Source organism: Gossypium hirsutum, chromosome D10, assembly GCF_007990345.1.
Source record: "Gossypium hirsutum isolate 1008001.06 chromosome D10, Gossypium_hirsutum_v2.1, whole genome shotgun sequence".
NCBI lineage: Eukaryota > Viridiplantae > Streptophyta > Magnoliopsida > Malvales > Malvaceae > Gossypium > Gossypium hirsutum.
This window is the reverse complement of record NC_053446.1, coordinates 48,477,817-48,490,374: the sequence shown is the minus strand read 5'-3', so window position 1 is coordinate 48,490,374 and position 12,558 is coordinate 48,477,817. Positions and strand designations below refer to the sequence as shown.

At 31.1% G+C, this 12,558-nt stretch overlaps 1 long non-coding RNA gene across 1 annotated transcript; it reads right to left on the bottom strand.

Moving 5' to 3' along the window:
* Nucleotides 1-8,014: 8,014 nt before the first annotated feature.
* Nucleotides 8,015-8,950, bottom strand: LOC121222243 (uncharacterized). Its single transcript, XR_005919458.1, has 2 exons — nucleotides 8,906-8,950; nucleotides 8,015-8,202 (listed from the first exon to the last, which is right to left on the bottom strand). It is a non-coding gene; the product is annotated as an uncharacterized lncRNA (long non-coding RNA).
* Nucleotides 8,951-12,558: the final 3,608 nt, after the last annotated feature.

Genomic DNA, 12,558 nt, shown 5'->3' with positions numbered 1-12,558 from the left:
TGTGGAATACTAGATTGGGAATGAACCTTTCTATGAAAATTTGCGGTTAGAGATATGATTCATCTGAATGGTGAGTGAGATTGGTAGAGATTGAGTCTAATATTACCTATAGAAGTGCTAGCGAAAATTGAGGGAATTATTCCGCCTTCAGATGATGTTGGCCTTGATATGTTAGCATGGGATTGGAGTCGGAATGAGACTTTCTTCATTGTCGAAACACATAAGAATTATGCGAGTGGTAATTGGGGTGGTGTTGAGCTGGTTTGAGAGTATATTTGGAAATGTTTGGCCACTCAGTGAGTTCTACAGCTCATTTGGATAGTTTATAAAGGTCGCCCTTTGTCCAATGAAGAGTGACTATGACGGGGAATGACTAGGACTCTCGTTGTGCTCGATATGGTGTTGCGGTTGAATCGAATCTGCATATTTTAAGAAACTGTCTTCCAGCTAAAAGTCTTTGAAATGCTATTCTTCTTGGAAGATTTCAGCACTAGTTTTTTATTTTATCCATGATCGATTGGATGAATTAAAATCTTTTTAATAAAAGCAGGATTGATATTAGTGATGGTGCTTGGACAACTTTTTTTTCGATGTCAGTTTGGCTCATTTGGAAACAACGCAACTCCTTTGTGTTCAAAGGGCATCATAGCAATTTCAAGGAACTATAGTACACGGGTTTGTCCCGAGCACATTCGTACCATAATAGCATGAATAATAAACAATTTGAATTGGTTGTTAACGATCGAAAGCAGTGGAAAGCTCCAGTGAATGACTGGGTTAAACTCAATTTGGATGGCTTGCTCGATATCAAAATAGGTTCTACTGTTGTGGGAGGCCTGTTGACAGATTTTGCTAGGCAATGGCTAGTGGGGTGTACAAAGACTCTTGGGGACATTTTGCTGTTTCAAGCGGAGGCTCGATCAATGATGGAAGGTCTCAAATTAGCACAGGATAGGGGTTATAGAAAGCTGGAAGTGGAGAATGATAATGCACTCTTAATTGAATCTATTTATTGTGGCATTTCGGAATTCAACGGCCTTGCAGAAATGCAGCAGTTGAATTTGATTTGTGATCGGGAATGACCAAGTCTTTTTTAGACATGTAATACGTGATTGTAATAATTGTATTGATCTGTTAGCAATAAGTGTGAGGTGGTCAAACTCGAGATTGGTCGTTTTAGAAGATGCATTTGATTATTTAAAATTTATTATTATAATAAAATTATAATATTAAATACTTTATTAAAATAATAGATAATTTAATAATTTAATATTGTATTAAATATAAATAATTAGATATGTATGTTTAATAAGATTGAATATTTAATTTATTAATATTTTAATGTTGTGTCATAATAAACAAACTCTTGATATTTTGTTTAATGGGATTTTTTTTTTATATAGTTAGTTGTGGATAAGGTAGGTTTTGACTTTTGATGCTCGAGGGAGATTGATGTGGATATCCATAAACTTTCAATTCTAACCCCCTCTTTTTTTATTTGTTATTTCTAGTTAACCGTATTTAAGTGATTTTTTTTCCAAACAATTGAATCAAGGGTTTTATCAAAATACCAGGTCAACAAAGTTCCATTATTTGTAATAATACTAACTAAACCAAAATATGTTTTATCTTTCTTGCTTAGCTTCATTTTTAGCTCGCCCTAACGCTCTAACCTAATTTAAAACACAATTTTCATTTAATATTTATTTTTTGAAAAATATTTTTATAATTAATTTTAAATAAAAATTAATTGAAATACAATAATTGAATATGAACTAGACCAAAACTACTAAACTAGACGGACAACTGATAGAGAAATCAATGAAGATTGTCATGGGTTTGGTTTTTGGTTTTTGGATTTGTTTTTCCTTTTTCATACGTAATTGAAGTATACAATTCCATCTTTAAAAGGAAAACTAAAAACAAAAAAAACCTTGTTTCATATACACTTTTTTCATAAAAGCTTAATTATTTTCTGATTTTTTTTTTACCCTTGATTTTGTGTATATAATTGCAATTGAATTAATTTGTGAAATTATTAGCTGAAAATTAAAGGAGTTGAAATATGGAGGGATTTAAAATTGGTCAAAATTCTTGAATGGAAACCCACTACTTCATTAAAATTATAGTCACAAAGTTTGAAAATTTGAAGCCATCCGGTGCTTCAGGAAGGAGAAAATTGTTGAAATTGATGACATAATAATTATATTCCAAAACAAACAAACAAACAAAATTGAAATTGAAATTGAAATTGAAAGAAGCCTAATTAATGGAAAACTGCCGTATATATCTAAGGTTTGGGTTCAATCTGCTCATATTAAAAAAAATTAATTTTTATATTTTTTTAAAAATTAGAATACATTAAATATATTAAAATATGTATTTCCCAACATACTCAAAACAGATCAATACAGTGGCATTTAATATACTTTTAACAAAACATTACGGTATCCATCATTATGCTTATAACAGTTCAATTCAATGGTAAATATTATGCCTATAATAGACTCATTCAGTAGCAAAAGGCATACTTATCATGTGATTGGTTTAATAGTAACATAAGGTGGGTTGTACGTACAATCACAAATACAAATACAGTAGACATATATATCATTCAGTATTCATGCAATTATATATAACATTAATTCAGCCAATCAGGTCATGGATTCTAACATTATTCATATTATCAATGACTTAATTGAATAAAATAAAACATTAAAACAATTTGGGAATCATTCAGGGACTAAACTAGTTAAAATATTAAATTTTAGGTAAAATTGTAAAATCTAAAAAATAGAGGCATATGGCCATGTGGGATGCTATAGCCCGTGTGGAGGGAGTACACGGCCGTGTGGAAATTACAAAATCAAGGTATAAGGCAGACATAATCATGTGAAGGGTTTTAGGTCATGTGCGATATGAACTATTTTAGGGTTTTAAAGGACGTGGCCGTGTGAAGGGCCGTGTGGTCCACACACCCATGTGGCAGACCGTATGGCCCTATCCTAGGCACGATTTTCCTCGTTTCACTTGTAAAATAACACACACCTTTCACCATGATTTTGAACGACGTCCCTCATGTTCAAATCAGATTTGATACACCTAAGGGAAGAGAAGGGTATGGCTTGAACTTGGGTGTACAATGGGAGGAGTGAGCATGTAACTATTAAGCCTAAGCCTATTTCTTATTAAATTTTTACTTCAAACAATATTTATTTTAGTGTGACTTTTATCCTAGGCTACTAGTGAAAATTTAAAAAGAAAAATGGGAAAGGTGTGGTTTGAACCTAAGAACTCTAAGGAATATACAAGCTACTTAACCATCAAACCTAAGGCTTATTTCTTGCTCATACATTACAACTAACTCCCTATATTTTGGGGTGTGACAAATAGTATGAGCTTCAATATGATCCGATCAATGTGTTCCGTAAACCGAAAATCTAAAAAAAAAGGGAAAACAATTAGGTAAGCATTTTGAATGTTTAGTAAGTTCATAGGTGTTAAAACGATAAACTTACCTCAATTTACAATTAAACGTGTCAAACTAACTAACTTGACACAATTTTCCTGACATAACATTTCACAACATTCAGGTGAGTTCATCATTTGACTGAATCATATAACAGTTCAACATTTAATATGCTATTCAATTTAGTACCATACACATAGAATCCACAATTCAATACCATTTACATTATCTAATCATCATATAACCATTTAAACATCAAACTCATAGTATTTCACTGTCATTTCTCTTTTTCATTAATCAATTAGCCCAATAAACCATAATAAAAATGATTTGGATACACGGGTAACTACACTACACCAGAGAGCATCGAATGTAAAACAGAGAGAATCGAAGTGTTGATCAGAGAGACTAGAGTGCTGAACCCATACAAGCACGCAAATAACCCTATTGGCATACCAATCGCATCCTAATCATTTACTAAGTTCACAACGGGAATTAATTTTTAATTCCTAACATCTAAATCACTGTAATGTCATCATGTACATATCATCCCATTATACAACATTTCGTATCCATACGGTACTACATATATGTTTATAATTTTCTCATAGATAATACTTTACAAATTAGTCCATATCTCACCTTTTGTACCAATTCGTAATCAATTCAAATTACAATTACATACAAAACAAATTCATAATTCAAACATATATACATTACAATTATATTTAAATACACCCTATGAACTTACTTGATTAAATCGGCAAACAAGTTGAATCGCCAAGACTAATCGGTAATTTTGTCTTTTCCCTAATTATCCTCGATTCAGTTCAATTCTCGATCTATACAATAATTTATTTTAATTTATCAATTACAAATACCTTATATCATCCTGTTATATGCATATGTCAATTCACTTTCATTTTTCAAATGCCCTTAAAGTTTTGATTTTATTCAATTTAGTCCCTAAAACTAAAATTGTCATAACTTTCAAATTTGAGCTTTGATTTCAAAATCGATCTCAATTTCATCCTTCTACATCCCTCTATTATCTATATTTATAGAAATTTAACATCAATTTTGAAATTTAAACATTTAAATCCCTATATTGAAAAACTAACATGTAACACGCCAAACCCGACCCTATGATAGGATTCGAGTATGGTGTGTCACTACTTCAAATCAAACTAACTCAAAAAAATTTTTAGCGGAAGCTTTTGAAATTTTATAAAGTTATAAATATAAACCATTTGATAGTGGTTGCTTTACTCAGTTTAAATGGAATCATTAATAGTTTTGGCATATAAGTGCCAATAATATTAATTTCATTAAGCAAAATGTATTAATTTAAAACCTCTTGATACTTAATAAAAGTATTATAAAGCTGAGTCTTATCAAAACAGAAGTTCTTTATACAAATCAATTCCAAAATACTCTTATGCACCACCCCCACGAGTCATGCCTGGTACAAAAACAAAACAGTTGGCTCACGATAAAGGTAGCACTTTGACGTAGTCCTTCTAACAAAGCCTTCCTTCAATCAACAAGCCTGAAAAGGAAAAAGGGTAATGGAGTAATTTTAAATGAACTTAGTGAGTTCCAAAGAGAAATCAGACATAACATTACTGATATTACATCTAAACCTTTCTGAAGGATTCACACACATACACATAATACACCCAATGGCGTATACATGACACAGACAGACTCAATACACCAACTTGCTTATCACTCTGGCGTATACTATATGCCAACTTAATATAACTCAGACAAATCTATCTTCATGCCAACCACGTTCCCAAAATTCAGAATCAAAAACATATCATTCATTCATATTCACATACGTTCTCTTCTTTAACTCATTATATCATTTTCATTCAGAATAACATGTTTTATCCTGCTAATCGGATTTGAAATATAGTTTCCCTATTGGAGGCTACACAAATATATCTCATCATCTCCATCACCACATATCAGATCATATCATATCATAGATATCAGAAGCAAATGGATGTGGCTTAAGCATGAAAAATGGCACTTACTTTATCTCACAGACAGACTCCACTTAGATTGAAGACTTTGGATAACCATTACCCACACAACACCACACAACTTGTTTCATCCAGTACAAAGAAAGATTGCTTACCTTACACAAATTATAAAATAAAGAAAATTACAACACATGGAAGTAAGAAGGAACTCACTAGAAACTCTAGCACAATCTACAAAGCAGGTCTCTTGCCTTTATTGCTTGAATCCTTCGTTAGCTTTTTGAGCTAAAATGAAGATAATTAAATATATCAGATCGTTAATCTATCAAATCTAATCATGCATGCAATAACAAACAACACTTAGTCCATAATCAGGAAGTTTTCTTCCTCCCATACTATACTAATATTTACGCATGTAGAACGAGAAACACGTAAATGATTTAGAGAGTAACCTAGGGTTTATCAATAATTACCAGTGAGCTGGTATTAATGTATAAGTTAGCTAAATATTGCAAACTTTAACTCTGAAGAGGTTTTCTGAACTTAGGTTTTCAAAGAGTTTCAGAGAAAATCAAGGAAGAAAAAACGTAAAGGTGTTCAGAAAGACCACCGCTACCCTTATATACTTAAGCACGAAGATAAGGATTAGTGGAAAAATCATATAATTCTACTAAGACTCTTGATTCTCGTGATTAAGTGCACTTAACATAATTTAAGTCTTATCGTCTATAGTAGTCTAGTTGGTTTTAACTAAATCTCAACTTAACTATCCAAACCACCATTTTTTAAATAATAAACAAATCTAAATAGTTGCAAACTTAACGAGTTTGCCCAAGGCATCTGGGTTCGACGTATACTTAACAAAAGAGTCTACCAAACCATTGAACACATCAAACCTAAGAGTTTGTCAAATGACACATACACAGAATTCTATACTTAGATAAGATAAACACTTTACTTACTCATATATTCTTATTTTACAAACTACAATCCAAACAGTAACCAATTATGAAGACTCCATTGGATGGGCTGTTACAATTCTCCCCCACTTAGAAAATTTAATCCCCGAAATTCATACTTATGAATATCTAAGGATACTGCTCTTTCATTAAACTTTCTCTTTCCCAAGTAGCTTCTATTATATTATGATTCCTCTATAATACTTTCACCAATAGGATTCTCTTGTTCCTTAGCTCTTTCACCTCTTTTGCCAAAATTCTAATGGGTTCTTCTCCATAAGATAGATTTGATTCTACCTATAACTCTTCAATCTGCACAATATGGTCTGGGTTTAATCTATATCTTCTCAACATAAACACATAAAACACATTATGAATCTTTGACAACTTTGGAGGTAAAGCCAATCTATAAGCCACTAGTCCAACTTCATCTAAGACTTCATATGACCCTACAGATCGTGGACTCAACTTTCTTTTCTGACCAAATCTTATAATCTTCTTCCAAGGATAAACTTTTAAGAACACTTTATCACCAACCTCAAAAGAAATCCCTTTCTTCTTTATATTAGCATAGACTTTCTAACGATCCTATGCAGATCTTAAATGACTACAAATAACAAAGACTTTCTTTTCTATTTATCAAACCAATTCAAGACCTATCAATTTTCTTTCACTAAGCTTCATCCAACATGTGGGCGTTTTACACTTTCTATTTAACATCCCGTTTTTAGTAGTGTCAAAAATAGTGGTTTTGGAACCACAATTTTGATAAGTGAGTCAGTATTTTATTATTTATTTAATTTTTATAGATATATTATAGGATTGTATTAAAATTTGGTTAAGAAATTTTAACAGTTATATAGTTAATTAAATAAAAATAACTAAATCGTAAATGTAACACCCCTTACCCGAGACCGTAGCCGGAATCGAGTACGAGATGTCATCCAATTTAACTTACCAATTCGGAGCATAAAAATTTGAAAATTAAATTCACTATTCACAACAAAACTGTCCACCTGCATGACTGTCACTAATTTAATCATAACTTGAGTTAAAAGACTCGAAATTTAAATCCGTAAATTTTCCCTGAAACTAGACTCATATTCCTACTTACCATAAAATTTTCAGAATTTTTTACTTAGCCAATTAGTACAGTTTATTCATTAAAGTATCCCCTATTTCACGGCTCAACAGGTCTGACCTCTTGGCACTAAAAATCAATTATCTCATCGGACAAAATTCATATAAGGTTATCATTTGTTTCTTTTGAAAATAAACTCACTAAGGAATATAGACATATAAATTATGACCTATAATTCTTTCTGTGCAATTCATAATGATTTTCTAAAGTCAGAACAGCGGACTTCAAAAACCATTCTGACCCTGTCTTACTAAAATTCAAATATCTCAAAATACAGAATTCCTTTGCCTACACTGTTTCTTTCATATAAAAATAGACTTGATAAGCTTTAATTTCATATATAATTCACTCTCTAATTCCATTTCTACTATTTATGGTGAATTTTTACATTCACATCACTGCTGCTGTCAAAGAAACTACTTCTTTGAATTAGTTACCATTTACACATACATAATACCAAAACATAATCTTTACTAACCATTTCAATAGCTAATCTTAGCCATATCATATGAACATACTCAAAATAATTAAGACTCTATACATGCCATAGTTTTAAATATTTTGAAAAGCACACAATACCGAGATGATTATGATAATGTGATACGAGCTCCGACGATCCCCAATTCGATCAAGTTCAAATCACTATAAAACAAAGGAAAAGAAGGAAGGTGTAAGCTACTAATAGCTTAGTAAGTTACATGTAAACAATAATTACTCATTTAATAATTAACACTTTTAACATATAACTAAACAAAACATTTCGTAGCAATTTCAATCACTTACACATGCATAATCTTACCAATTCACTTGCATATACATTTTCACACTTAACCTTTATCACTTATGCTCATTCTTTTCAAATGTACCTGCATACACACTTCATTTCATATTCACTTTAACTCATTATTAATCCCGTTGATCACTCGGAATATACACAGATACGTAGAGATTTAGCACATAAGTGCAACACTGATATGTAGCCGAAGCTACCATTGTTATGTAGCCGAAGCTACCACTGAAACGTAGCCGAAGCTACCACTGATCAATAACACTGGAAATGTCCACGAGCCTGCTCACACAAGTTGTCAGGTGTCTGCAACACATGCTAGATCACCCAGCACCCGGGACTCACTGTAACATTGTAACACTGGTCTCTAGTGACATGTCACTTGTATCCACTTCTATTCCTAAGTTCAACCGAGAATTTACACTTAACACTTTATTTTCAACACTTTAACACTTGAATAATTCATGAATAATTTTCCTTCCACATTCAATATTAATTCAAATATCAAATATAATTCACAATTTATAAAAATATAACTATTATTTACACGTAACTTACCTCGGATGCAAAACGACTATTTTTGTAATTTAGTCGATAACTTTCTCTTTTCCCCGATCACTTCCACTATTTCTTCTTTCTTGATCTATATTAACACAATTTAATACATTTTATCAACATTTCATTCAAATACAATTCATACACAACATTTTGGCAAATTTACATTTTTCCCCGAAACTTTTCAAATATTCCACTTTTGTCCCTAAGCTCGTAAAAATAAAATTCACTAAATTTTTAAATTTCAAACTTCACTAAATCATATTTCATGCTCATAACAGCCCTCAATTTCACAAAATCACAACTTTATGCACACTTTACCATCTTTCACAATTTAGCCCTTTTTCAACATTTTCATTGAAATTCATCTAGTAAAACTTGTAATTAACACTTCAAACATTCATTATATAACATCACTAATCAATTTACAATTATATCATGAATGGGTCAATTTTTAAACTTTAATTTCATTTAAATTAAATGGTAGAAACATGAAATTCAAGCTTCAATAAGCATAAAAATACGAAAAAAATTAAAAACGGGGCAAGAAATCACTTACAATTGAGCTTAGGAAGATCAAGAACCCTAGCTATGGTGACATGAAAATTTCGGCAGCAAGCTTCTGATTTTTAAGAAGATGGACACTTATTTTCTCTTTATTTTGTCTTTTTCTCAATTTGGACAAAAATGCCCTTGACCCATTACTTAGATATTTTTCTAGAATTACCCTTTTGTGTCCAAATCACTAATTTATGGTCTAATTTCCACATAAACACTTCCAATTTCATGCAATAATTCAATTAAGTCATTTAATCACTAATTAGACACACTTTGCATTTTTCTCGATTTAGTCCTAAAAATTCAATTAGGCACTAAATCATTAAAATTTTCTATCCATATTTTCACACAATATTTCAATCAATCAGTAATTAATAAAAATTTATAAAGTTAAATTATTTCACTTCGGATTTGTGGTTACGAAACCACTATTCCTATTAGGCCCTATTTCGGGCTATCACAGTAAAAGTTACAAAACTTAGTTTCTACTAACTAAATGTGTTAAATGGCTATGGAAATGAAAATTTATGGACTTAAATGGTAAATAAACCATATAGATAATTAGTGGACAATTATGGACAATGTTTTGTAAATGGTTAATAAGATTTTTAAGGTTAAAGAGGTAATTAAATAATTAAAACTAAAAAAATAAAAAAAATAGGAAGTTTTTATCTTCCTTATGCAATACTGATTTTCTAAGAAGAAAAACACCGTGGGAGGAGCTTGGTATTCAGCTAAGCTTGATTTACTTGCATGGTATGCAATTTTTACCCATTTCTAGTGATTTTTATATTTTTGTGATCGTTTTAGCTTAATCTAACTAACCCGAGGGTTAATTCGTAAAATTTTTAAACATTTTGGGTTATGCCATTGATGTGTTTGAGGTGTTTGTGAAGTTTTGTGGTAGATTTTTAAGCATGGTTGATAAATAGAGCTATTTTTGTAAACTATTCTTTTAGTAAATTAAATGTTAAAGGATTAAATTGTTGAATGAGTAAAAATTCTTGGAATTTTTATGAAATTTTGAAAACTGTGAGATAAAAATGGGCTATATAGAAATTAGCTAGTTGTATTTTTGTTAAAATATGAATAATTCTTAAGTTTCGGGTTTAGGGATTAAATTATATAAAGTGTAAAGTTTAGGGGTAATTTTGTAAATTTATAATAAAATGACTTTTCTCCATAAATGTGATTATTTAAGCTGGTTGAATCGGTTAATTGAGTTAAACTTATTTTTTAGATTAAGAAACAAATCCATCAAACAAAGATCGCGAAAAAGCTAAAGGAGCAAAATAATCGTTAATTTTGTTTCTACAATTGTTTTGTTTAGGTAAGGTCGTAATTTAGTTAAATTAATTAAATTTTGTTTTGCTATTTAATGCCTAAATATATATATGTGATGACCGAGTTTGTTGGTTGAAAAAAAACGAGTAAGACCATAGTTGAAAGACGCTATGGCACCATGAATCAAATGAGTAAGACCATAGCTGAAATACGTTATGGCATCATGATTCAAACGATTAATACCATAGCTAAAAGACACCAGAAACAAATGATAACATAGTTGAAAGGCACTATGGCATCAGGTCGGATATAAATAAGACCGTGGCTGAAAGAAGCTATGACATTCTTTGACCAATTGTTGTTCAGGTAATATGTTGCGAGTGAGATATGTATCATAAGTTATAAATATGATATGAATGCTTTGATTTGTATAGGTTGATGATGAATGTTAATGCCTTGATATAATTATATGTTTTATATGTATATAAACATGCTAACTAGTGATATTTGTGGTGTGTTTAGGAAATTGAATGGTTATATGAGCATATTATAAATGGTGCATGAATTGTATAAATTGATTCTTGTTCGATAAGATATGTTTAAATTTGTACGAGCTTACTATGCATTGGTTGCTTACATTAGTTGTTTTATTTTCTTGTATATCATCGAAAAGCTCAATCGATTGGAATCAAGTCGAAGCACATATACACTATCCATCCTTGATTACGGTAGAAGATTTTGTCATTTTGATGTTGGTTATAAATGGCATGTACTAGGAGCCTTTTTGGTTAATTTGTTCATGTTGATAATGTTTGAGCTTTGGTTTGGAAAATCTTTGTAGTTATGTAAATATGTTTGGTATCTTTGGCTTAAGGTTGTGATTATAAATGCTATTGGTCATTTAGTTTATGCCTTATGAAGACAACTTGAAATGTGGTAAAATCTATATGATGAAATGAAGGATTTAGGTATTTTGAGTATATGTTTAAGGTATTAACTTGTGATTGTAGAGTGTGTGATTGTTGGTAGTTTAAATTGTGGTACCAATGAGGGTACATTGGTTAGGCACTTAGGTTGAATGTTTTGGCATGTTTTAGGCTTATTAGAATGTGTTTTGAAGGTATATGAATGATTGAATTTGGTATGGCTTGGCACCTTAAGAATGGGCATTGTTTTGGCTTGATTAGGAAGTCATTTTAGGTTCACACGCACATGGCCTCCTCACACGGCTATGTGTCTTATTGATTTTAAACTTCGAGTTTTTCCACATGGCATCAGGTTGTTACATGGTTTGGCACACGACCTGTGACATGGCCGTGTGACCCAAACTTTAAATTGTACACGGTTTGGCCACACGACCATGTTCCTGGGCCACACGGTCGTGTGACCCCTATTTTTAAGTTTTTTTTTATATTTTTATGTTTTGTTTTAAATAAGTCCATGATTATTTCTGAATTGATTTTTAGGCTATGTAAGCTCGATATAAGGCCCATAAGCATATTTATACCATGAATGATTGTAACACTCCTAACCCCTATTCATTGCCGAATTAGGGTTACAGGGCATTACCAAACAAAGCGTGATTTACCACAACCATTAACTCACCATGGAATAACTATACTTTTATTTCATTATCAGAATTTAAATATTCACAGATCAATTAAAAGACTAATCATAACTTACGAATCAACACTATTGAAAATTTTCAAATTCGAACTTACATATATAAACAATAGAACATGTTCCATGCTTAATAGTCAATTCTAGCGACATATACTAAACCATTCAAAACAAACAATATTAAAAGCTTACCA